General features: G+C 45.5%; 1 protein-coding gene and 1 long non-coding RNA gene across 6 annotated transcripts in view; both read left to right on the top strand.

Annotated features, from left to right (window-relative positions):
- Window positions 1–26,732, top strand: part of ASAP1 (ArfGAP with SH3 domain, ankyrin repeat and PH domain 1) — a 340,245-nt gene that overhangs the window by 102,995 nt on the left and 210,518 nt on the right. The window lies entirely within an intron of this gene.
- Window positions 1–26,732, top strand: part of LOC130542920 (uncharacterized) — an 86,951-nt gene that overhangs the window by 27,568 nt on the left and 32,651 nt on the right. Inside the window, exon 2 of the long non-coding RNA XR_008957832.1 lies at window positions 1–26,732. This exon is cut by the window's left edge and continues 8,895 nt beyond it; it is cut by the window's right edge and continues 32,651 nt beyond it. This is a non-coding gene — a long non-coding RNA (uncharacterized LOC130542920).

Here is a 26,732-nt window from a genome sequence, read left to right as displayed (position 1 = left end):
TCCTGGCAAGATGAGTATGGGGAGTCATTGGTGGGCTTGGAATGCTGACTAACTGTGTGACTCTGTTTTGCTTACCATCTGGGCTCGTTTGCCTCTGCTGCTGCCCGGGAGGGTGAAGTGTACCGACCGCGTGGACACAGTAAGGGATGCTCAGAGCCGGTGTTCTTTGGTCTCCACAGGCTGCCTCCCTGGAATCCTTGCTCTGCGTTTGGCACTTCATCACGGCTCAAGAGGGATGGGTCTGAGAGCAAGATGACATTGCAATGTCAACTGACCTTCTAGGATATGGTCCAGGGGACGATAGGGGCCTTCCTTGCCCTTTTCTTTCAGAGTAGCCACAGCCCTCATCTCTTCCTTAATTAAAACATCCCTCCCCCTCTCCATAACACTGGAACCCACCACACTTAAACTGCGGATTCAATGCCAGTGAATGTGTGCCTTCTAGGTTCTAGGCCTTTTGTATTTCTGTCTGTTCTTTACATCGATCTGCTGGGAAGTTGTGTCACCCTGATTTTGCAGCCAGGAAAAGTGGGCATTGGCAAGACTTGTATGGCCAAGGTCACAGCTTTAAAAAAAAAAGGAAAAAGAACAAGCCAGAAGCAGGTTTTGAACCCCGATCTTTCTATTGCCAAAGCTCATTTTTGGCACATATACCAAGCTACTGCTAAGGGAAAAGTGAAGGTCAAAGTGGAAGTAGGTTTGTTGTACCTTCAGGAGCAGCCCCACAGGACTGTAGAGTATTGGATTCAGCATGTTCTCCATGGCTTCATGTCTAATTTGCAATTTTGGGTACTTTTTTTAGGCTCAAAATGGATGTATATAAAGGCAGGCAGAATTCCCAGAAGGTGACAAAAAATAAACCATGGATTTATTTGATAGAGCCCTATACTCTCCCCCTCTCTCCCTCGCAGATATATACATATACATATATGTGTATACACACACACACACACACACGTTTAATGTGGGAATGGAAACAGTGATCCATCATAAAGGTTACCCACAGGACAGACTCCTTTTGGCAATATAAATCTTAAATTTAAGCTCAGGAAGGCCTCACATCGCACTAAGTTCATTTCAGTTTGATTCTGACATCGTTTGAGCACCTCCTGTGTGCCTGGTCTGTGCTAGATGCTGAGGAGAAGGTGACAGAATGAATTAGATGTGATGTCTGCTCCATCGGTGTTCGCAGGTGAATGAGGACCGTGGGAGGGTGCAAGTGTGCTCAGTGTTGTGATGGTGTGATTGCTCTCAGAGTACGAGTGAAGCCACAGCTAGTTCCTCTTGGACGGATATTGGAATGTTCTCTCTGACCTACACCATGAACGATAGATGAGTAGAACATTCCAGATGGAGGATACCTTTGAGCCAAGGCCCAAGGTGGGAAAGTACATGGTGGAACGGAGACTTCCATTATTAGAGGGGCGGTAGGGGTCAGCATCCCCTTGGCAGTGGTGCTGGCTTTATTTCATGCCTATTCAGTTTGATTTGATGAAGCAATCAATCTCTCTCTTTGTTTCTCTCTCTCTGTCTTTCTCTGTTAAATGCCTTTTATGTTTTATGTTTTGTTGGGATGTGTGTGGGAGAGATTCATTTCCAGCTGGGTCCAGCTGCAATGAAAATGTCCTATTTGACAAATTGTGGAATTAGATTACAGCCATCTCTCCCTGAAAGCTAGGGCACTAGCTGTAACATCAGACATCCCTCCCTTTGGGGGCAGGACGGGAGGGAAGTGGTGATTTAGGGCGGCTGGATATGTTGACTTGGAAATTATTTGAAAAAATAGGGCTGTGTTGCTCCAGTTGATTAATCAGTACGACTCCTCACTAAGCCGTGGGGGTTTCCTCCAAGGAGAACTTCAGGATGGCGTGGTCTGAAGCCACCCCAGTGGAGAAGTATAGCATTATCATAGATGGGTCAGAAGGAATTATTGAAAAAACTAACACACCTATGTGACTTTATTTCATCCCTGTTTCAGAGCTTCTCTCTTTTTTTTTTTAAATGGAAAGGACTCAACTTTTTAAGGTTTGGAAGCACCTGGAGTTTTTAGTTAGCTCCATATTCAGTGTGAGGCAGTGACATATTTGCTGGGATGGTCTGCAGGCAGCAGATCAGTGTCACCATGGAACTAGAGCGAGTTGTGTGGCCATCCACCCGGGCACTGTCTACGTCTGTAAGAGGAGGAGGATGACAGATTTAGACCCGCTGCCCTCAGAGAGCCTCTTACACGGTAGCCCCTCGGAAGCAGAGTGAATCAGTCCGGGTCCTGGATCCTTGCTCTGCACTTGGCGGTGTGGCAGCCATGCGAGTTTGCACAGTCATAAGTGAAAGGAGCCAAGTCCACACTGCAGAGCTCTGTAGTGTCCTCCACAAGGGAGGTTCCCAGCCACGTCTGCCCCACAGCTGGCTGCAGTGGTGAGGGAGGAGTGACAGAGACCAGCATCATAACAGAGTGGGACATTGTTTTGTAGACGTGGCCTAAGAAGCTATTGTTGTCTGCCAGACAAGAAGCAGTGACGGTGGGAGTCGGACATGTCAGCCTCCAGACTGTTGGGGAGCTCACACACCCCACATACTGAGTTCATTGTGAGGAAAAAGCACCATCATCGGGCTCTGAACTGAAATGAGGTGTCTCAGCAGCAAGGCCTCAAGAGGACGATTTAAGCAGATGCCATATTCCAACTATGAGAGATCTGGCCAAGGAAAGTTTTGGCCTGGATTTCCAGTTAGTCTAGGAGGCTTTGCCTCTTCCAGATGTAAGAATCTTTACTGAGCCATAACTGATTAATTTGGTTTTTACAGCATCTTGCCTCACTGCTCATCTCCCTCTCGGAAATAGCTTGGTGCAGCATTGTGTGGTCAGGGTGTTGTTTGTGCCCAGGACCTACCACAGAAGGCAGATGCTTAGCACTTTTTACCTGGCTAAATTACAGGTAGTTCTTTTTCCTTACTGACTCTGAAAATTAACTCAGGTGTGTTGCAACAAAATTAAGTCACCTGTGCTTTCACTACTTTGAAAACTGTGGACCACCATGTTGTATGGCACTGTGGTTAAGAGCACATAGGTTTTGTTCTGCTTAACCCTGGTCTTGAATGTCTGCTGGACCGCTCGTGCCAGTTGTGTGAACTCAGTCAGGGTCCTTTCTGTTTCCCTGTGGCGTGGTCAGTTCCTTCTCTGCAGTAGTACCAGACTCCGAGAAACATCGTGACAGTGGATGAGAAATGCACGCGCCGTGAAGTGCTCAGTGAATGTTCACCAGCCGCAGTAGTAGTAGAACTGGAAGAAGAAGCAGTAGTAGATAGTAAACCAAGAGAGAGAGTTTTGCAAAGTGGGATCCTGTTAAATAATCTGTCTTACCACCTGCCATTTCCCCCATAACATTACCTGGAGCATTCCTCTACACCGTTCTTCTCCGAAACCTTCATTTTTATAACAGCTTTATTGCCGTGTAATTCACATACCGTACTTCATCCATTTAAAGTGTACAGAGCAGGGGTGTTTAGTACACTCACAGAGTTGTATAATTTTAGAACATTTTTTATCACCCCCCAAAAGCCCTGTACCCATGAGCATCACTTCCCATTTTCTTCCAACCCCCACCCAGACTCTCTTCTAGGCTACTTCTTATCTCTATGGATTTGCATATTCTGGACATTTCTAGACTCCTTTTCCTGGCTGCATAGTATTGTGTTATGTGGATGTACTTTAATTTAGCAACCATTCTGTTGCTGTTGGATTTCTCAGTTACTTCTTTGCTACAGGGAATGTTCCTTTGGGGCCCCTTTCACCATGCCAGTAGAGTCACCTGGTAGCATGAACTCTGGAACTGTTTAGAGCTGCATGCCAGCACTGTGAGATGCTCCTGGAGCCACCGAGGGAGACCAGGCCCGAGCCCCACTGCCACACCGTGCTGAGGTCCCGCCGTGGCTATTCAGGGGACAGTAGCAGCAGTCTGCGAGGGAAGAGAGAGGGAACGTGACTTCTTGAGCCACAGGCGTCGCCAACACTTAAACAGTCTCCAGTCCAAGGACAAGTCCCGGTGGTACCAGAGTGCTGGGAGAATTATTTATTACATCTGTGCAGAGAGAGAGCCACTCTCTGCTTCTGGGGGCATCTGTCCGCTTGTTACTGGGCTGCAAAGGCCAGGATGGGGCAGTAGGCACAGTAGTGTCATGTGCCCGCCAGTAACAAGCTGAAGTTCAGATGACTCGGGAAAGGAAGAGATCTTGTAGAAATAGGCCACTCTTCATCTCTGAATCTCTTCCGAGGAATTTTTTTCAAGGTCCAGGGCTAGGGAACGTGCTGTGGAGAGATGCATGAAGTTCATGCTTTGCCTTTAAATGTCAGGATTATCATAGGAGAGAGAATCCGTTTCTGCACATTGCCGTCTGGCTATCCTAATGTGTTCAGGTTTAGAACATTTACATTCATTTGTTGTTTGGGGCATTTACTCTTCATGGCTTCCAAATGTTTTGTTTTGTTTTGTTTTAAAGATTTTATTTATTTATTTATTTGACAGAGATAGACAGCCAGCGAGAGAGGGAACACAAGCAGGGGGAGTGGGAGAGGAAGAAGCAGGCTCATAGCGGAGGAGCCTGATGTGGGGCTCGATCCCAGATCGCCAGGATCACGCCCTGAACCGAAGGCAGACACTTAAGGACTGAGCCACCCAGGCGCCCCCGTGGCTTCCAAATGTTAATTCAGTTTGATTAGCGTTGGGTAGGCAGTTCAACCCTCTTTTGGGGAGATGGAAATGAAAGTTCTTGTAGCAAGAGCTCAGCGATGTTGCGCTAACTTTCACATACGTCAGTCTGTTCATGGTTTGTATCGAAACCTGTGTTTTATTTGGGGCGGAAAGTTGCTTGAGGGCTTTTAGCTTCTTTGTACTTAAATTGGGGATCCTAGTGCGGTGTTGACTGTTTCATAAAATTAAAGAATGAAGTAGAAAAGTATGGACCTTACAAGCAACTGAATTCTCAGGCTTGGCAAGCAGTAGTCCTGATAGTAGGCCTTCAAAGCAAACTTGATTGCATGTTTTGTCATCATTAGCGGGTTGGGGCTTTTCTCTTTCCTTAGCCCCCAGTAGCAAAGGATGCTCTCTGGTCGGTCGACAGTGAGGTTCTGCATCAGTGTCACATGTCGCCACCTCCGGAAGCCTTCTCTGATTTCCCACAGTGCTCCACCACGTAGAAATAGTGGTGGTGATTAAGGGTATATGCTGTGGAGTCAAGATCTAGGTTCCTGTCCGAGCTCTGCCGTGCAGGTTACTTTAATCGTGTCCATTTCATCACTTGTGAGTTGGGGATCATGGTAGTACTTCCCTGAAAGTGGTGTTGTGAAGATGGAGGGAGAAGATCCCATGTCAGCTGCCCGTCATGGGCCGGCTTCCGGCATGGGTGGCGCTCGCGAGCGGCCATGGCCACTGCGGCCGACTCTATGATTCGGAGGCACTTAAATCTCCCTGAGTTTGTCACGTACTGTATGAGGACGAAAATATCTGTCTCAACAGCAGTTTTGTAAAGAGTGGGTGGGACAATGCTGGAAAAGAATTCGTGTCGCTGCCAACTTGTGTAGGGCACGTAACCTACCAGTGCTTATGACACTTCATTCTGCTTTATGTTCTGTAACCGTGTAGTTATTTATGTATCAGCCCCCTTGGAGAAACTGTAAGCAGAGACTGTGCTTTCCGTCTTTGCCCAGACTGCCTTGCTCCACACAGTAGCTTGTCACCCACTGGTCATTCAGACAGGTGCGTGTGATCTTATGGAGCACATAGTTTAGGAACAAGTACCTCTTAACATGCTCATACGGAGAGCAAGATGTGGTCAGTGGTACAGATGTTTTTCTCTTAACAAGGATGTTTGAGGTGCGGTTACCCAGATTCACACAAGGTATGTGCAGAGCAGCGCATTTACTGTGCACTATTTGAACTTGGCCTCACTGCTGGAAATCTGTAGTACCTGAGCCAGTGTTTAGACATTCTATTTGCTTTTGGACTATTTGCTTTTGGAATACTTTGAAAGAAAAGAGTTCTCCGATATGTCAGATTCCCCTCCCAGTTAAAATTTGGTCCCAAGAAAGAGCTAAATGTAAACTTGTCTGGGTTTTCAGGAAAAGAAGGGTTGCAAGCGTACACGTTAATTTCGACTGCGGCCGTTCTCCCCCATCTTCCTGCCCACCCCAGCATACCAGTAGAATTCTGGGCCCTAGGTTAATGGAAAAGTCCAGGTTGGGGAAAGACACCCTCACCTCGGGAAGGGCTGTGCGCAGGGCTGTTGGAGGTTTGTGGTCGCAGCATCAGCCTGTGTTTGGTGGGTTCCCTCACCCTTGCTTTGCAGAGTCGGCTGTCTAGATACCTCTCCGACTTCTTGCACTGGATGCCCATGTTCTGCTACCCCTAGCTAAGGAAGCAACTTGCCACTAGCCTGGGGCGTTTGCTTTTCAAAGCAGTGCTTTAGCAATACAGTGGTTACATGTGGGCCCTGTGAATGCTTGTGACAAGAATCATAAGCAGCTGGATACAGCAGGTGAAGTTCTAAGTTCCACTGAAATTTCATAGCCCTGTTTATCTATCCATAAAATCAGAGGCCTGTATTTTAACTGATATTATGAATTATGCTTCCTAAATTGATGTAGGGTTAAATGGAACACAGTTAATTCTTCTTGAATCCACCTGAGTCATCCAGGGCATGTCCAGTCAGCTCCTGGTTATCTGATGGCCTTGCCCCATCCAAGCAATTCCCCAAGTCAGTTCATCCTCCTATTCCTTCGTTTGTTCTTGTGTAGAACAAAGGGGTCAGACTTTGAAGCCTTTTCGCTAGAGCTTTTTTTTTCTTTTTTTTTTAAGATTTTATTTATTTGAAAGAGAGAACGAGCATAAGCACGGTTAGGAGATGGGGCAAAGGGAGAGAGAGAGAAGTAGGCTCTCTGCTGAGCAGGGAGCCTGATGCAGGGCTCGATCCCAGCACCCTGGGATCATGAACTGAGCCAAAGGCAGATGCTTAACAGGCTGAGCCACCCAGGCTCCCCTTCACTGGAGCTTTTAAAGAATTTCATTTCTGCCTCCAGTTGGTTATGGGATTCAGCCTTTTAACTCCTAACTGCTCCCAGGACAGATGTATATCTCTCAGCCACTCCCAGATCCACTGTTCTTTTGATCCTTGGTGCTTACTTTCTCATCTCATTCTGGAAAAAGAGAAGCCAGCCTAGTATTTCTGTAAGCACGGGAAAAGTTAACAGCCTCCTGAGTGGGGCGGAGTGAGGATCCTTGCTGGACCAGGAGGGCCCACCCAAACCAGCCAGATCTTCCTGATAGACGCTCCCAGCCCTTTACAGAAAGTGGGGTTCTGCTGATTTGTGGATTGACCCTGAGGATTTAGTTAGTTGGCATCTAACAGAGGGGGCCAGGCAGGAGGGGGATGGCCCCTGGAGGTATGAAGAGTGTGGATTTGTAAGGAACTCATGGGCATCTCTGGGAGCCGTGGTCGAGAAGGGAGAAGCTCTCCTGTAACCACTCCTCTGTGTTTCTGGGTCTTTATTCAGATAAGTTGTTTTGTGCCTGTTACTCTGTGAAGCTTGGGATATAACGATGGGAGCATGCACTCAAGGACCTCACAGGCTACAGGGGACATAGCTCCTGTTGACATCTGTAGAGCGCCTAGCATTGTGCGAGGTGCTTCACGTATACATGTCTGCGTAACTCTCATACCGGGTGGTGAGTGGTTCAGAGTGGTGTCTGCAAAAGGTTATGGGAATGTAGAGGAGGAGGGAAGCATTCTGGCTGGAGATGGGGGATAGGGTCACGTGCAGAGCAGAGGGAAAGAAGAGGGGTGGAACATGGCTTTTTAACGTGGTGGGGATCTCATCTCTGCCACAAATGGAATTGGAATGGTGTTCACTTTCTCACCCAGCAGTACAGGCACTAACAAGTAGAAACCTGTGCCTTAGAAGACATGTATTTGTCTGGAGGAGCCCGGACAATTTAATACTGCCACTTCCCATGTCTCTTGCTGTTGGTTATAGCATCTAAAGGCTTGCTTGTTTGTAGGAAAGTGAACTGAGAAAGTATGTTCCCTCTTGCTTCTCTGTGCCAGTGTGTAAAAACATCAGGAGTTTCTACTCCTTTTTCTCAACACACATCCCTAAATAAGTGTCCATAGTGTCCTCCCGATGCTTCCGTTTGCTTCGGGGTTGGGAGGCATGGTCTCTAGCACGTGGTGATGAGCCACAAGTCTGGCTTCTACCTCACCCTCAGGCAGAGTAGCTGGTTCTCGGTGCTTGAAGGGCCTCAGGTTCTCTTCCATCTCTGGGCATCGTTGTCATCAGTGACAGGGACTCTGTCCTTTGTACAGGATACTCTGTGCTGCCCATTTGCCTCTTGGTCTTTCTCATGCAGTTTGATCCCACAAATGTCGACGATGTCCCGAAGCCTGGGAGGAGGCAGCCCCGTGCACCTGCTGTAAGAGAGCCCCACCCGTGCGCTGCCTTCCTTAGGAAGCTTTCTGTCTCCCTGGCCTGAAAGTGACCTTTCCCCACTTCTCTGCAACACAGGGCTTTGTATCTCTTTTGGCCTTATCACATCCTACCCCTCATTAGTTATTTATGTGTTCATCCTGTCTCTCCTACAGATTGTAAACTCACCTTGGCAAGGACTGTGTGTTCTATACATTCTTCACAGTCCCTAGCATGAGGATTGGCCGTAATCTCTCAGTAAATATTTGTTGAACTGCATCCAGATAGCATTATTTATTTTGTGCTGAGTCCTCATCAGAGCACAACAGAAATTGTTTTTAGAAAGGTCAATAATATTTACTTTCCCTTATCCAGTTCCTTGCCCTTGGTTCTTTCTTTAGCGAGTTATTTAAAATATGTATCCCATCTGCATCCTGAAGAATATGGAAGCCTAAAGATGAGGATACAAGGTAAAATGAGGCAGCTTGGGATAAGATCAATGTAACACTTCTGTAGGGAACTGCAGGGACTCAGAATGAATTCAGCAGATTATAGTAACTCCATCATTTATTTGCATCTAAGACAGAGAAGGAATCATGGTTAGTTACAGCATTTTTGTTTTTTACCACAGATGGCATGAAATTCATCTGCAGAGAGCCTTTTTGTTGACACTAGAATATGGATTTTTCTCTCTCAGGTCCTCATGCAGTCTGTCACAGAGCGTACTTACCTGGTCAGCCTTCCTTCCCACGTTGTTGCACTGAAATTGTTTTTCTTGTGTGTGTTTTGCTCACTGCCTCTCCTGTCCTCCCCACACCTCATTCTTCTCAACAAGAAATTCTAGAGATTAGGAACTGTGTCAGCAGTAGCATCCTCAATGCAATATTTATGATTTGCTCTCCCAGCTCAGGACTCTTCGCTGAACGTTCGCAAAGCAAGTTCAGTTCGATAAGGAAAACAAGTCTGTAAGATTCAGAGTTAGCTTCTCTCTTCTCACCTTCTCTTAGGGGCCAGGCACTTGCACCTACATTGTTTTACTTTATCATAGAAAATTCCAGCAGGGATTTTTCTGATTGTTATGAACCTTGCATCTCCCACTAGGGAATGAGTTCTCCGGGGGTTGGTGTGGTGCACTGGGATGGGAGGAGTGCTGTTACAGGACAGGCATGGTGTGTCTGCTGGGAGCATCAGTGTTGCTCAGAGGTGAGCGCGGGCCGGGGGAGATGGGTGAACTTAGGCAGGTTAAATGACCAGCAATCAACATATATTTAAACAATCATAATTCGAAGTAAATAGAAATATGGGGGAAATAACAGGAGAAAACAAAATATACATGAGTATTGGTGCTCAGATTTTATGAAGATCGTGTACTTAGAGTGAGTGCTTGAAGATACACTGACTTCTGAGGGGTACTTTGTGGAAGAGTTGGAGAGAGACCCCGATTGAGTGGGGCCATCTCTCTTCTTGTAGACATGGAAACAGGTCCCAGAGTTTACATCCCTGTTGCCTGAGGTGGGACTTGAACTCCTAATTCATTGATTGCCCTGTTGCCTGTTTCTCCTTGCCCTTCAGAAGCTTGGGCACTGGACCAAATGCCTGTGTGGGAGCTCGGGTGGTTATATGCAGCTGAACTTGAAAGTTGTGCTCACAGAGGTGGCAAAGAGAGGCTGTGGAGAGGGTTGTAAATGCCAGGCCTGCCTCTTTGTAGTCACTTGTCTCTGTAGCCACTGGGACTGTACCGTACCCCACTATATTCTCCGCATTTTTGCAGGAAATGGACTACCTTCTGGAAGATTTAATTAGCTGCTCTTCTAAGATAAAAATAGCTTAACATGCTCAAGATCAAATTTATAGTCTTAGAATCACAGAATTTAAAAATCGATATGCTCTTTAAGTCTTTTAGGCCAACATCTTGGTTTTATATGGGGTGGGACAAGAAAGTTTCCTTAAGCTTCTGGTTCTCTCTGTTTGGAGTTGGATAGGTAGCCAGCCTGTTACTTGTTTACTTGTTTTATCGTTTTGCTGCCTTTACCTGAATGCAGATTAGGTGTATTGCTCTCGCCGGGAAGTGAACTAGGGCAGGGGTGTTGATGTCTGCATAGGCCCGATCGATGTCTCTGGCTAGATAGTTTTACTCTTCTCCACAGATAAATTCCACTTTCAGAGTGGCCTACTAGAGACTAGGAGAAGCTATGAGTTTTCTCCACTGATTTATTAGCTGACCCTGAAAGGAAAGATATTGTCCCTGGGAATATGGAAAGCTTAGAACTAGGTTGATTATAATTTTCTTTTGAACTCTTCCTGCCTCTTACAGCTTTGGTCATCTCAGTGTCTAAATTCTAATCGAGGTATGAGGACTGACTCTATCGCTTGTGATCACAGATCTAGAAGCAGGTGACATATGCCCTTGGGTATTCCATTTTGGCAATGAAACCAGACTGCTTTGTAGGAATGATAAATTTGGTTTCTTCATTAAAATGTGTTGACTTTTCTGACTGTAAAAGTAATGTGTCCTTATTATAAAAATATGGAAAATGCAGAAAAATATATCTTTTTAATTGTATACCGCAATTTTGAGAATTCTAATAGTGTTAACTGGACAGAAGTACATTAAAGTTTACTTTTCTATGTATTATATAGTAATAGTTGAGATTATATATAACACGTGTAAATAATTATTGTATGAAGTAGCTATTGTGCCATCTTGTAAATACAGCCTTATGTTCTGCTTTTTCTTCATTTACAAAGCTTTTTCCTCCTTAAAAATGTTACCTTCTGTTTTAGTGGCTGCATGATACTCCATTTTATAGATTTACCTACTTTATTATTCATATTCCTGTCACTGATGTTGGTTTTTCCATTCTTTTACTATTTCAGTACACACCTTGCTCTGGTCATCATTCTGATGGCTCCTTTAGGAAGGGATTTCAGTTGCTTGGTTGAAGCCTTTTTTGGCACATTGCCACATGCTTCCCAGAAATGTTACATCAATTGATGTTCCCACCCGTGGGGTGTGAGCGCATCCCCGGGCCAGGGAAGTCCTGGCTCCCCATTCTTAGGGTGCGCACATTTCCTCCATTCTGGACTGCCAGGGTGTCTCCTCACCACTGCATTGAGGGCAGCATACGGCAATTCAGGGCCCGGGACAAGTCCTCATCCCCCTGAGAGCGGGCTCCTTCCTCCCTATTTACTGTTTAGTCGTCGTTCACTAATAGCGTAATCTGTCTGGGAAGTGTCAAGGATTTTTCTCAGCGTACTTTTCCTTACTTCCTCTCTCTCTCTCTTTCTTTCTTTCTCTTTCTTTTTTTCTTTCTATTTTTTTTAAGGACAGAAATGGCTCTCTTAAAATGAGCGGCAGCTGGGGTTGCTTCTGGCTACGTGATGCAGTACGACAGTGACTTAAACGAGGGAGCCATTCTATCTCTGGCATTGCCAGCTTCCTTGCCATCTTTGCATTCTTCCCCAAGGTGCTCAGCTCCCCTGCAGCCTCTTCTCCAAGTAACAAGCGCGGTTGCTACACAGGAAGTGAAATTGTAGAAACGCTTCAGAAGACTGACAGCCGAGCTGATCGTAGGAGTGACTGCTCTTAAGTTCTAATACATTGTGTTCATTTTCTTGTAATTTCCATTCAGATGCGGCAGAGGCTTTTCTTCTCTCGGGCATTCGAGTGGCCCGGCATCTTCCCTCCCAGGGCGCCCGAGGCTGGCCAGGGCTGCGGGGGAGAGGCCCCACTGCTCGCAACTGCCCACCCTGCTTTCCGTTGACCTGTTCGCTCTCCTTTTGGTTTGACTCAGCATCCTATTTCCAAGGTGGAGGGGAAAAAAGCTTTCTTCAAGTATTCGGTCCTTGTTTGAACTTAGACAGACAGGGGCCGAACCCCAGCTCTTTCACCCATCCGTTCGAAGACGTTCGGAAAGGGACCTGCCGTTGGCTTGCCGGCGTGCAGGCGGGGTGGTGCCCCCTCTCCGGGCTGAGGGAGGGCCGCAGGGGTTTCTGTCGGAAGTGCACAGGGCAGAGTCCGCGAGCGTGCTGGAATTCACCCTGGTGTTGTGGCCCTCAGGGTGCGCGGCCTGCCGCCTGCTCCTCGCCCCTGGAGGAGGCTGAAGGGAGTGCCTGGCGCACAGCACTTCTCCCCACCCCTGCCGCTCTGGGCCCCTCTCACCTGCCGCAGGCAGGTGCTCCTCCTCAGAAAAGCACCGTCGTTCCATGGAGCCCATCAGACTGTCGTGCTTTCCCTTCTTGCCTTGTCATAGGACATTATCGGTGGGTGCTTTCTGCACACCCATTTGCAAACAGTTTCCTGTTCCTTATTTTAGCTATTTCTGTAGAAGTAACGAGTAGTGCGACAACCATTTCTTCACCGGTCCTTCCTCAGCGTCCCCCACCCCATTTCCCAGCGTTAGCAGGTCTTTCTTGCCATCAGTGGGCAGCACATGAGTCCTATGAGGGAAAGGCCTCCTGTCTCATGTTCATCTCTTCAGCCAGTGTTAGTAGGGTAGCAGTTGTCACCGGTAGACCGAGAGAGGATAGATGAAGGATGGTGGGTAAGGTCCCAGGAGCAGGTGCATAGCTCCCTGGCTGGCTCACTGATTTATTCATACTTGATCCATTTACTTAGCAGCCATTTCCTGAACTTCTGTGTTCACTCTTAGCACCAGTAACACAAACAGAGTAGCAGCACAGCCCCAGGCCTCAAAAGCTCACAATGAAATTAACTATTTTCTTGGTTAAGTGCCATCAACTGTGAGAGATGATATGATAGTACCTGTATGGACTGGAGGAGGCATAAATGATGGACTTGACTGTTCCATTTAGGGGCAGAGGCTATAAAAAGCCTTCAAGTAGGATGTGGGCTCATCCTGATTGACACAGAAGGTCCAACCCCTTCACTCCTTACTTTGAATTACTCCACGGCAGAATCCTAGAAACTCAGCAGCAGCTCAGTGAATCCTAGAGTTCAGCCCTCTTCCTACAGTAACTGAAACCCTGACAGTGTATTCTGGTTTATCACAGGGTTGTCTTTTCCCTGCAAGGGCCATTCCGTCTTGCCAGATTTTGGCTGATTGGGCGGGGGAGGGGGGGGGGGGTTTGTGGTTCATGACTGTTTGGGGCTGTATGATGTTAGCATGTAATGATGTGTGTCATGATGTGTAGGGGTGGGTACCATTCTTCTGAATTTTATAAGAGAAGAAACAGTCTATGCACATTTTTTTGAGATTTTTTTTTCTCTTTAACATATTTATGGTCTTTTCCTAAAAGGCTATAGTATAGACAACCACAGAGATTTAAAAGAAAAAGTGAAAGATGTGAAATCAAAGACAAAGTAGGAATAAGTCTGAAGGTATGTGATGGACCAAATGATATTAGGGCCTGGAATATTCAGTAGGGTGTCCTATACTGACACAAGGTCTGGAAACATTGGCCTTCGATCTCTTTGGACCCCTGTTAATGAATTACCATGTTACAGACTGTGCACCTATCCATTTCACCTCTTGCCATTGTTTGGTCATTGACCTATAATAGTTGGAATAAGGTTGAGCTGCATATTACAGGCAAAACAAAACAGAAGGAGGTATAAATATCATTTATCTGTCACCTAAAATGAGCATGGACATATGCCTGGAATGTCAGATCTGCGGTGTGATGCTATCAGGGATTCAGGTTTCTTTTTCTGTCCCACCTTCCTCAGCACATGGTTTCTGCCTACAAGGTCACATCTAGGCTCAAGATAGATGCTGGAGCTTCAGCTATCATTTATGAGCTGCACATACTAAAAAAGAAAGGCAAAACTGAGCACTCCCAAGTGAATCTATTCTCTTCCAGAACCCATATAATGCTACAACATACTGGCTAATCTGGCTACAAGAAAGACTGAGAAATGGATTCTTTTGTTTCCAGTGGCAAAATGTCCTGCTAAAAACTGGGACTCTGATACTCCAGAGAAGAGGAGAATGTGTGTAGACAGGGGTGTCTGTCCCGGGGCCGCATCAGAGGGGCCTTGAGGTAGAGAGAAGACAAAGGTCAGTGCAGCAGAGAGATAGGGGAAGTCAGGGTTGAATGTCACCCATTGCTAAAGTTGCTGAGAGTGATGTTGGGGTGTGGACGTAGACAGTTGGGGTCAGATGGCAGAGTCATTGAAGGATTAGTGACCTGGAGCCCAGGAAGGGGAGGTGGTTGCATGAACCTCAGAGGTGGTTCACTGAAAACCATTCCGGTAGGCTAGCTGCTGGCAGGAGGCACCTTTGTCTGTCCTGCCAAACTTGGGAGGTAGGAGCCCTGCTAATGGATGCGTTTCCTTATGGACTCCGTGGGAATACAGGACTGGGGAGCACAGAACGACCTGTTTCTTAGCTCGACATCACCTAGAGTGTGACCTCTCCTCCGTGGAGAAAAGAAAGGCAGAGCCTCTTCTTTGTGTGCTGCTCACCTTGTAGATTTCTCTTCCCACTTGTTTGCGTCTGTCTTCGTTATGAACATGATCTGTGGATAGTTTGGTTTTGAGACTTGCCACCCTGCCTTAGACCTCAGTTCCTGGCTCTTAACTCGTGCGACCCAGTTTGACTTTTCTGTCTCTAGATCTCAACTTGGATCCTGGACAGGGCATGATAATTATTTTACATGGTCTCTCTCGCTTTTATGCAAAGGGAGTAGCTGTTTTGTGGAGTATTCACAAGTATTTTTGGTTTTGTTCCTTCTTTTTTTTTAAATCCTCGAATGACTTCCGTGTGCCGCTAGCATGATAAGGGGCTACCCAGGGCTTCCTTGTAAAACTCTCTACCTGTCCAGCTGATATATATTCTTTCCATTTGTGGAGTGCTTTCTGGTTTACAGACATTCTTCACACATTCGCTCCTCTGATCCTCATAATAAAACGGTGTTGGAGGCAGACATTACTTATTTCCAATCAGAAGCCTAGTCTCAGAGGTCACCCAGCCAGTTTGTGGAAGACCTGGGTTTGAACCCAGGTTGTCTGTCTCCCTCTCTCAAGTGTAGAAGTTCGGAGTAAGCAAACGAATGTTAATTCTTGGCCCGAACAAAATCTAGTTAGCTGATCTGCTGTGGCTGAAACAGTTGTCTGCATATCCGACCACATCTAAACCAGCCTTTGATAATGTTTGGTATCATCTGCGGCTCAGTTCCCTTCTGTTGGCACCAGTTAGAGCGTTTTGACTGTTTTGCTATATGCGATTCCTTTCTGGTTGGATCAAGCAGGTTTGTGCAGGTCCCAGCCTCACAGGCATCCCTGCGAGCGTAGCCTGCTGTGGTACAGAAAGTTGGCCCAGGCGTTGGGATGGTGCAGGCCGGGGTGGGTTTGGTTCCTAGCATGGGTATTAGCTCTGTTACCCTGGGCACACCACTGAATATTTCTGGGCCTCTACCTTGCCATTGTATAATTCTGATAGAAACATGTAGCTCCCAGACCATTTGTTACCTCTGCAAACCTCAGTTCTCCCCTCTATAAAATGGGGATAATGATACTCACTGTATGGTGTGCAAAGATTAAATGAATTAGAGGTCAGCACCGTGCCTAGCAATATAGCTGGAGCTTAGCAAAGGCTCCATCTTCTTCCCCTTTCTCTTCCTCTTCATCTTTTCAAAGTGTTTAGAGAGCCTCATAAAGAGCGACGTGGTGGTTTAAAAATCAAGTCAAGGATGTCACAATCTGAATGCCTTGCACACTCAGTGTAATTCGTGTGCGACGTTCGCGTGTGGGGAGCAAGTTTACCTGTTTGACCCAGAGCCACAGCTGTGTATACATGACTCTTTTCTGAACAGTGGCCTTGTTTAACCAATTTGAGATGCCACTGAGGGTGACTCACTCTAGGCCTTCATTGATAATGCTCATTTATATGCGGTACTTTTATTTCCAGATTGACTTCCTGTCACTGAGTTCGTGGTTGGTGGGCTGCGTGCCAGCGTAGGGGTGGACTGCAAGAAGCGCGTGCAGAGGAAGCCCCCGGTCCGCGGGGCTGCACTGAGGCAGGGAGGGGGAGAGCACAGAGACATTACAGCTGGTGAGGTGGCGTTAAGTGCAGACAGACAGCCTTCTTCACGGAGGACGATTCCTGCGCCCTCTTCTCTGCAGGGATGAAGAGAAGTCTTGAGTTGTTTGGTTACTCCAAATGTAATCAGTGTTTAAGATAAAAATGCATAAGCTTCGAGTATTCGGGGGCTGACGGTTTCAGGCCGTGGTGTTCTTTTTTTTTTTCTCTGACACCTCTAGTGTTGTGTGAGGACCTTATGTGTTCTGCCACCTCACAGAGTGTCCCGCTTTCAAACTTGGCCAATAGAACTGTCATCTGAGAACACCACAGGCTGCTGCGCTCCTCTGCAGATAACCTACAGTAAATCTGCATGAAGGTGTTCCTTTGAAACGGTTGGTTCTCCAGCCCAGGACGGCAGAGCCCAGTAGCCGTCTCCTCTCTAAGGTGAGAGATTTGGAAGGAGGGTTACGTGTGTCTGTGCTCTCCCCGTGAGCGAGGGCAGCAAAGGTGAGGAAAGGCGGTGGCCCTTTACAATTTTTTATTTTAAGATCATTTTATTTTTGTTGAACGTGGCAATGGATGGGTATGGAGGCTAGATTTTATTTGGGGGATCCACCAAATTTACTTAAAAATGATCTGGAGGCCTCCTCAGTCATTCGCTTGGCACCTCTGTGGTACTCAGCTCTGCCTCCCTACCCCAGTTCGCTAGTTTGTGAGTGAGCTACTCGTTCTAGGTCCATCCAATTTTAACTTTAAAGAAAGGCCTTTTTCAAACAGATGGAATATGTCCGTGGTTCCCAAACTTTGGTGTGCGTCACAATCATCTGGAAGGCCTGTTAGAACACCCTGCTGGCCCCCACCCCCAGAGTTCCTCAGTCAGGAGGTCTGGGATAGGGCCTGAGAACTAGCATTTCTAACAAGTAGCTAGGTGATGTTCACCTTGCTGGTCCAGGCACCACACTCTGAGGGCCACTGAAAGAAGCAAAGCAGAAGTTCAGGAACTTACTCCAGCTGTGAAGCCATCGCTCCCCTAGGCACCAGACCATTTAAGAGGATTGACTCTTAAAGCCTACAAACAGCAAAGAGCTGAATGTTTAAAAGAATAAAAAGGAGGGAGGGAAGTATAATAGGAATTCTGTGGGATAGGCCACATTTCTCTGATCTTTATCTTCATTTTGGGGATCTGTCCATCTGTGTGTATTAATGGCCCGTGAGATTCTTGGTTTTCCCTCCCCTTGTGATTTTGGCAGAACTCGTATATCTATGTCTATAATTTTTTTTTAAAAAACTTTTTATTCTGGAAAATGTCAAAATACAGAAAAAGCAGAAGGGGATGACGAGCCCCCCTGTATTCAGCACCTGGCTTCAGCAAGAACTAGTTTATGGCCACTCTTGCTTCATTGCTGTCCCACCAGTTTCCTGGGTGGGCTGTCTCCACTGGATTATTCCTTAGGTCCCACACAGATCATTTATTTCACTGATGGTATAGCTCAGGATGTATCTCTAAAAGATAAAGGTTCTTTTTAAAAAATAACCACAATGTTATTATTACATTTAAAAATTCCTTAAGCATCATTAAATATTCACTTAGTGTTTACATTTCTTCATTGGTCTCTTTGTTCAAATCAGCATTCAAATAAGAGTGACGTGTCCTTTGCTCCCCCCCACCCCACCCTTTTCTCCTTAATTTATTTGTCCTATAGAGTTTCCCATATTCTTTGCTGGAATTTTGCTGATTGCATCCCTGTGATGTTGTTTAATGGGTTCCACTGCTCCTAGATTTCCTGGAAACAGGAGGAGGTCTGATTTGGTATCAGCTTCAAGTTTGATTGTCTTTGGTGGGGCAAAAGTACCACCTTCCTGATGACAGCTTAGTGGTACCTTGTGTGTTCCTTCTCATTCCTTCCCTTTCTCTCTCAGATGCTAAGATTGACCAGTTCATTCAGGTGTGGGAGAGGCCAGTTTTTTAATCAAATGTTATCTTTTGGGTTAGCAGCTTTCAGGAGGAATGAAATACAGGGAAGTGTGAGAGGCATCATCTGATAATTTAACTTTCAGTGAGTCCTGTTCTTACCCCACTGTGTTAGTTTTACTGTCAGTGCTCTTCTGTTTAATTAATGAATGCTTTATTCTTATTTTCAATTCATATTAGTAATCCGTACCTGTGAAAGCTACTTTCTTGGAGTGACTCCCAGTTTGTTCCAGAACTGCAAACTATTGCCGTGGCACATATGCCCAGAATAGGGCTCTCGGGTAGACAAGGACATGGAATCAGCAACCTACAGATTGAGTTACTGGCTAATGATGCGTGCACACACGTGCACACAGTTTAGGCAGTATTCATTCAATTGTGTGGCTGTCCAGGACCAACCAAGTTAATATCTTCATATTCTCTGAAATGAAGGTAAAAACAAACCAGTTCGATCTAAACCAGACGCAGAAGACCAAGGCATATTTCCATGTAGAATTTAAGTTAGGTGTTGATGTACAGACGTCACACTGTACTGGAGTGAATACCATTGCTTTCCCAGGATAATAAAATATTGTCATTTCAGGAAGGAGCTTTAAGGATCACCTAACCCAGTCACTGAGGCCCTGAGAGAAGAGGGACTTCCTCTAGATCACACATTGAATTAAAGCGCCATGCTGTATAGTGGCAAAACTGGATTGGCCCAGAAGGTGTCTCCAGTAACTAACACCTATTTATTCTTGCCAAGGAGAAGACCATCTCCTTTTCCACAGGGACTGAAAAGGTCCTGGTATCTAGAGCCCCAGAGGTCAAGCAGCAGAGGTCGGTGTCTTTAAGCCATCTGAACTTGACCTGTGCCCTTTGAAGGGTAAGGTATTTTGGCCAGTGCACTCTGGTGGTGTTAGCATCCCAGAACATTTAAAGACAGAAACAACCTTTAACCACACACACCCCCCTTCCCTGCCTGCAAGCATAGGAGAAGAAGTTTGTCCACTTTGTTTGGCCTGTCTCTTCATTATGCAGAACTAGTGGATTGGGCTGATTGTTGTTTAAACTTTTCTGTCCTGGTCCAGCTATGTGACCTCCAGTACATTGTTTAACCTCTCTGAAGTAGTTTTCTCATGCACAGAGTTAGGAGACCGGACTAACTTTGTCCTGCATCAACATTGTGGAACTGTTTAATTCACACACACACACACACACACACACACACACACACACACACACACCAAGAGAGAAGGTAACAGTATCTGGGAAGCTGAGTGTGTAGCTCACACTGCCCCTTGTTAATTCTTTGTCTTTGACTCCAGGGTTTCTTGTAACGGATACTCAGTTTATGGGTAAAAAAATCAAAACTACAAAAATGGCTGTTTAGCTAGAACATTCGTTTTTATTGTGGTTTTACGGTAAGAGTGGGAGAATCTCGTAAACCATGAGGAAGGGATGATGCATTGGCTGGAACTGGAGGAGGCCCACTAAGTAAGTTCTCCCCTGCGTAAGTTCTGGGCTACTTCGTGCAATAAGACCAAGGAATGAGGCTAGCTGAAGTCACGTAGACCTCCTTTGATCCTGGTACAGCCTGAACTGGTCAGCCTGGCTCCTCTCTGCCGGCCAGTAGGCAAATGTCCTGATGCTGAGCTCCAGCATTGGAAGAGTCCCCTGTTGGGCAGGAAGTGAGGAGCTCACTCCCAAGAGGGAGGTGCAAGGAAGTAGGCTGGGCTCTGCGGTGCGAAGGGTCTCCTCCCCTCTTGCTAGTGCCTGTGTCTCCCCTAGGATCTCGTAACTGTGGAAGCAGGAGAAAGGCAGGGTGTCCCATCAGGGTGGTGGTCTTGCAAGGAAAGGGACATCTGGCCAGAGTGGGAAAGAAACAAGACCCCCGGCAGCACTCGTGTAGGAAGATGTGGTGACCGGTCTCTTGCAGGGGTGTCACTTGGTCGTCTGGTTTGCATCCTGTTCGCAGATGTGTGTTTTCCTAGTGTGGTGATTTTAAGTCCCTAGGGAGCACGGTGTTCATGAGGCTGCCTGCCCTAGAGTGATGTCTACCTTTTATTGGGCACTTTCTTTGTGCCAGCCACTGCACTGAGCGTTCTGGACTTCCATGTTCTCATCTAGACGTCACTTGTCCAAAAACAAGTAAATAAGTGCCACAGTTACCTCCACTTTGTAGATGAGGGAACTGAGACTTAGTGAGGTGAAGCCGATGCCTGAGGATAATACAGCAGTGCAGATTAAGGAAGTCATGTCGTTTTATTCCATCCTGACTCTGTATGATATGCTTGTGTCATTGTGCTCTTTACGTCTCATACCAAGTGGCTCCCGGAGGGTGGTTGGAATAGCACAGTGCTAAGGAAAAGCTTCAGCACCATGGCTAAGAAGCAGCAGTCGAAAGAGAAGGTCTGAGGTGATCAGTGGTATCATCCTCATATATGAGCAACCCATGCTTTTTGGGGAGGCTGGGATATACAGATACAGGTGCAGACATATACTTGATACCCATTTCCGCTTACTGATGGTACTGCGAGGTGCCAGGACCTGTGCCAGATGTTTATGTGTACTGGGCTCTTGGAAACATTAATGTAGCAATATATATTAAAGGGACTGGTGAGAACTGTAGCCAGTCTTTTGCAGAACGCCTTTTATCTGCCCTTAAACCTCTAACCACGTATACATGGGCCCTTCTGGACTGAAGCACTGTGTACTGTGATCACCTGAGACAACCTGTATCCTTAGGACTAGGAATGTCCTCACCCAGAGGATGTTCACCAGCACCTCTGTGAGCTGGTACAGCTTGCAGTATTGCTTTTTAAACCAGAATTCCAAATGTTTTCTTTTTCTTTCTCATTTTCATGATGTCATATTCTGTTTAAGTGCGTTAGATGAGTGCATTCATTCTGGTCTCGGTCGTTCGTGTTCAAGCTCCATTTCATCAGTGTCCTAGGCCGGGCGGTCAGCTACAGGGATCCACAGTAATGGCCAGTTCCCTTAGACACATCACTTCCCACTTTACGGTGGATGGTGTTCATTTAGAGTGTCAGAAGGTGAATAAGCAAGGATGTACTTGCACACAGACATTCCAGGCTTAGTTCAGATGACTTCATTTAGAGGAAGTAGAAATAATAGCAAATCCTTTGGGGCCATATTTAAACTACTACAATTTAAAAATTTTCCTATTGTTAGCTGGAGTTGTTTTTTAATTTGAAAGCAGGATTTTTTTCTTTTTAAAGATTTATTTATTTTAGAGAGAGCACAAGTGGGAGGGGCAGAGGGAGAGGGAGACAGAATCTCAAGCAGACTCTGCGCTGAGAGTGGAGCCCGACACTGGGCTCAGTCTTAGGACCCTGAGATCACGACCTGAGCTAAAGCCAAGAGTCAGACACTTAAACTGCGCTACCCAGGCACCCCCCAAGAGTAGAATTTTAATCGATCTAACTTGGCTTATGATTACATTGCTTTCTGTAACTGTAGGTAACCTATACCAGATATTGCTTATTTTGCCCTTTTAAAATAATGGTTTAACAAATGAAAAAAAATGCATGTGCATTGAAAAAAGACTTGGAAGAAATAGAATCCAAGGTCCTTAGAGATTGTCTCTAGGACAGAATTGGCCATTGCTATTTGAGTCTTAGACTGTCCATACTTTGCAAAATTGCCACCTAAATAGATATTTTTTCTTAATTTTACAAAATATGACCAATGGGAAAAAGTTGAAAATCGAGTAAAATACAGGGAAGAGAATTTAAAAATCACCCAGCACTCAGATCACCATGGCTAGCTTTTGGTGTCTTGCCCTTGTCCCTTGTAGTCTGCCAGCTGTGCTTCGTTCCCCAGACCTGCAGTTTGCCCCCTTTGCACAGGTTCCTGACCGTCTGCCCAAGTCTGTATTTTCACGGAATGGCGCTCCTCCCCTGCAGTAGCAGCCCGGGCGGAGTATCTAACAGATAAGCTGCCTTCACAGTGAGCCCAAACAGGACCTTCCGGAGGAAACTCTATCCCCCTACAGTTGGTCTTCAGCCCCAAACTAGTACAGTGTGTACTCTACCCACTGTGTTGGCATTGTGTGAAGTTTGTTTATTTATAGTAAAGCTCAAATGTATAGTGAATCTGGGACACTTTTCTGCATTGAGCCCATTAAGAAAAATTTCTGTTGAGCGTGGGCAGAATTTAAACGGATTATTTCCTTATATCCTTTAATGGGCATGAAGCAGCCTTGTTGAACCTGCCTGTTCAAAGAAAGTTTTCAGAGACATATTTTTTTTTAACCAAGGAATATGTGATTTGGTGATGGAATCTATAAATAAAGTGACCCATTTTTAACTAGATTGCTGGTGTGCTTTTCAGTAGGACTTTGTGGTTTAGCTAATGAAATCTTTCACAGATGATCCTCTGAACCTTGTGTCTAGTTCTATCACTGCCGCTTTTATGACTTAATTGCCTTTGTGGTTTAATTCACTTCATGACACATCCATCACCGTGAAGTTGTACACTGTTCATCCGCCTCTGTCCTAGTATTTGCTTGATGACTCTTGGGGTCAAGGAGAGGTTGAGAGGTGGTTTTATGCTATTAAAAATAAGTGGTGGTTTGCATAGGCTAGTCTGTCTTGTTTCATTAAAACAGTCTTTGAAATTTTGATTAGTGCATTGACTCTACTTCTTCCTGGTAATTTTTTTCTGTTCCATAGTACTATAAGTTGAGCCTATAGTTGTTTCTATTATTTGTAGAGAATTAGAGTTTATAAAGTCCTTTCATATTTATTCTGTCATTTAATCATTCCCACATTCCTCTCCCAAAAAGCCCCACTATGGCAGGTATTGTTATCTTTGGATTTTGCAGGTGGGGAAACTGAGGCCAAGAAATGATAGGGAGAATATGCTGAGTCATTATGGCTAGTAGATGGCAGAACTGGGACACTCCCACTGTAGAAACCGGACAGTTGGGATATTACAAGTTAAAAAAAGCTTCTGTTCCATTGTTGTCTGTTAGCGTTGGGATGGCCCTAGTGTTAACACGTTGACAGTCTATCAGGAGGCGCCTGTGGAGTGCTGGACTTTGAGATTTTCAGCCAAACCTAGGAGGTTAGCTTGGTCACGTCTTCCATTTTTGTGGCCATGGTCATGAGTCCATGTGGCAGTACAGCTTCGGATTGACGAGTGTTGAAGCTTTTGAAGGAAGCAGAATCTGTTCTTACTTGTTTCCTGAAGGGGCAGTCTTCATTTGCATAGAGTTTTTCCACTTTCTCCCAGTTGTGAGTGAGGTATCTACAATTTCCAAATGCACCCAAGTGTAGGTCTTCCAACCGTGCAACTCTACTACACAGAATAGTGTGACAAGAGTCACGCCCCTGGCACAGCCCATAACGGCCCTTCTGGCCAAGCGCCTGACCGTCCCCACACCTGTCTGCTTATTTCCCCTCGGTCCCAGGAGTTCATCCCGGATGTGTTCGTGTACTTCAGCCCAGCTGTCGGCAGTGTTCACCTGATTCATTCTCACTGTGAGGGGCAGTCCGAGAATCCTGTCACCCGAAGTCTGCTATTATCATGACTTCTAGCCGGAAGACTGCCTGGCTGGGTTAGCACTTTCCTCTGTCACTTCAAAGCACTTAGACACCTGTGTTTAATACTCATTCAAGCCCCCCCCCCCACCACAAGATTGAATTTTTTAAAAGTAGAGGCTCTCCAAAAGCAAGCCCAGTTTTTTAAACAGTAGGCACTCCAAGAATGGATCATCCCACTACTTTTAGCTCCTTGATGCGTAGTAGGTGCTTCAGTCCATGTTTGCTGAAGGTAATCTCCTCAGAGGTATGTCTGCGCAGTCCTTCCCAAACCCTCCCACCCTTGGCTCTATCAAAGTTATACTCTTTGTTTTCTTCATAGCAGTTATCACTGTCAGAACTTATCTCTACTTTTGTTTACCTCCCCCTAAAATGTGCTCTGAGAAGACAGAGAATTTGTCTCTGTTTCTAGTGCTGTACTCTTTGGCACCTAGACCAATTTACTGTCACATAGTAAATGCTCAGTTTACTATTTCGTGAATAAATGGATATAGTGAGTGTTTAAGAAATGATATTTAACTAACTAAAGGTCGCAAATTTGTATATGATCCTGTAAAGAGAGAGAGAGAGAGAATCCGAAATGGGGTCTGCTGACTTGGCAGGTACAAATGATAGCAACTGGCCAGTAGATTTAGGTCTAAGCCACACCAGATAGACTTCTGATTAGATTATAAAAGTAGATTCTCGACTCCAAACTCAGATGACCAACCCCATGTTATGATCAAAATGAGAAGTCTGAGTATAGGCAGACTTGAGGGAGGCAGTGAACTACCCAGTAAATAAAATGTAAATCAAAAAGAATAAAATCAAGTAGTACTTTTTTTTTTTAAGAGAGAGAGAGAGAGGTCATGCCTAAGCAGGGAGGGGGGAAACAGCAGAGGGAGAGGAGAGAGAATCCCAAACAGACTCCATGCCCAGCGCAGAGCCTGACAAGGGGCTCGATCCCATGACCCTGAGATCATGACCTGAGCTGAAATCAAGTCAGACACTCAACTGACTGAGCCACCCAGGTGCCCCAGGATATTTATGACTCTATGCGTCTGTATGCAGAAATAACTCAGCCCCTTCAGAGTGATGTACAAATGTTCTTTTAAAAATTATTATGGATCATAAGCAAAAAATCATTAAGTTGCAGGATCTTTTGATAAAGCAAGATGTGGAGTCAGATTTATTTACATTAGCATTAGGAAGAAAGGGAGAAAGAAAATCCCAAATATGGATAATTCACAGGTCATTTTTGTGGTCTTTTTGGCTATAGATGTAGTTTCTCAACAGGTATGCTATATTTTTGACAGACCTAAAAAATAATTTCAACTCCCTCAGTACATATCAGCCAACAAGAAGTTAGTATGCACGAGGGAAAGTCACAGGTAGTCAAAGGAAAGGGGCCAGTTGGAGCTTGAGATTTTTACCCACACCATGTAACCTACGTACAGATAATCACAGTTTTCGTACTTCATCCTTCCGCAAACACGTACTGAAGCATTACTATGCATCAAGGAGTTCTCAGTACTGGCCACCAGAGCTCCAGACTAAGCGAGCATCTAGTCGGAGGCTCTGAACTAGGGTGGCTGGGCATAGTGAACTATAGGTTTCTAGTTTTGTTTCACTCTGGGGCCCCTGCCCTGAAAGCCTTCCATGTTTAATTGGAGGAGAAAAAGCACCATAGAGAATAAAACATCGAGATGGAGAGTATAAATGTTAAGAATATAAATGCTAATAAATGTACTAACATGGTTGGTACATACTTATGAGTACTAACAGATTTATGTGGTTTATTGGACTTTATTTCACCAGTGTATCCTAAATATATGTATGAGATAGCTTTCCAGCTCCATCCCTTTCATCTTTACATCTGCTAATCTAATCTTGTGCTAAGAGCTGGGGTTGTTCCTCCTTGTGCCCTAAGGTTATTGGCCTCTATCCCTCAATCTTTCTTGTAAAAAGTTTAAGGGGAGATGAAGGACCAGCTCCCGCCAGGACCTTTGACCAATTGATCTTGTGAAACCTCAGGGGGCTTTGTACTAATGACAATGGGTACAGTTTTCTCTTTGTTTCTGAATTGAGTTTGTGGCTTTAAAAAAAAGGACATTTATCAAAGGCTAAAGGGATTGTCAATGTGGGGAGAGGGACATTAAAAAGAAGCCATTATCCAAATAACTGGTGGAAGGGGAGTCACTTAGGATGTACACTTAGAGTGACTTGCATAAACAGAATGCAAGTGAATGAGTGAATGACTTGCTGGGTAATAATACTTATTATAAAAGCTAACACTAGGAAGTGCTTGCTCTTTGCTGGATTCCCTGCAGTACTGAGGCCTTCTCTACCTAACTCCTTACTCCTGCCTCCCAAGAGCCCCACAGGGCTGTTCTTCAGGTGAGAAGCCTAAGGCCTTAGGAAGCTAAACGTGTGGAAGGTTTCATAGTCAACCAGTTGATGGCTGAATGAACTTAGAACCAGGTCTTTCTAACCTCAGAGTCCATTTAATCATGACAAGTCATAACTTCTTCCCCTGATGATGTCAGGATTATGTAAGCAAATGACATTGTGGGAATGATGTCTGGAGAAAAGCGATGAATATGATTAAGGAGACCTGTGTGAATACGAAGAACCCAGATAGCCAGTAAAGTGCATTGGGATAGCTACAGAAAAGCTTGTGGATGTGAAGCTCTTGGTACAGATCCTAGCCTGTTGTGGGGTCCAATGAAATGCTCAAAGAGAAGTCCATTTGAATAGTGGAGTTTGAGAGTTGCTTAAGCCGCACATCACTTGCTAAT

The sequence above is a fragment of the Ursus arctos genome, unplaced genomic scaffold, assembly GCF_023065955.2.
Source record: "Ursus arctos isolate Adak ecotype North America unplaced genomic scaffold, UrsArc2.0 scaffold_6, whole genome shotgun sequence".
Taxonomy (NCBI): Eukaryota; Metazoa; Chordata; class Mammalia; order Carnivora; family Ursidae; genus Ursus; species Ursus arctos.
The sequence above is the reverse complement of the archived record's forward strand: the minus strand, read 5'-3'. Positions and strand labels throughout refer to the sequence as shown.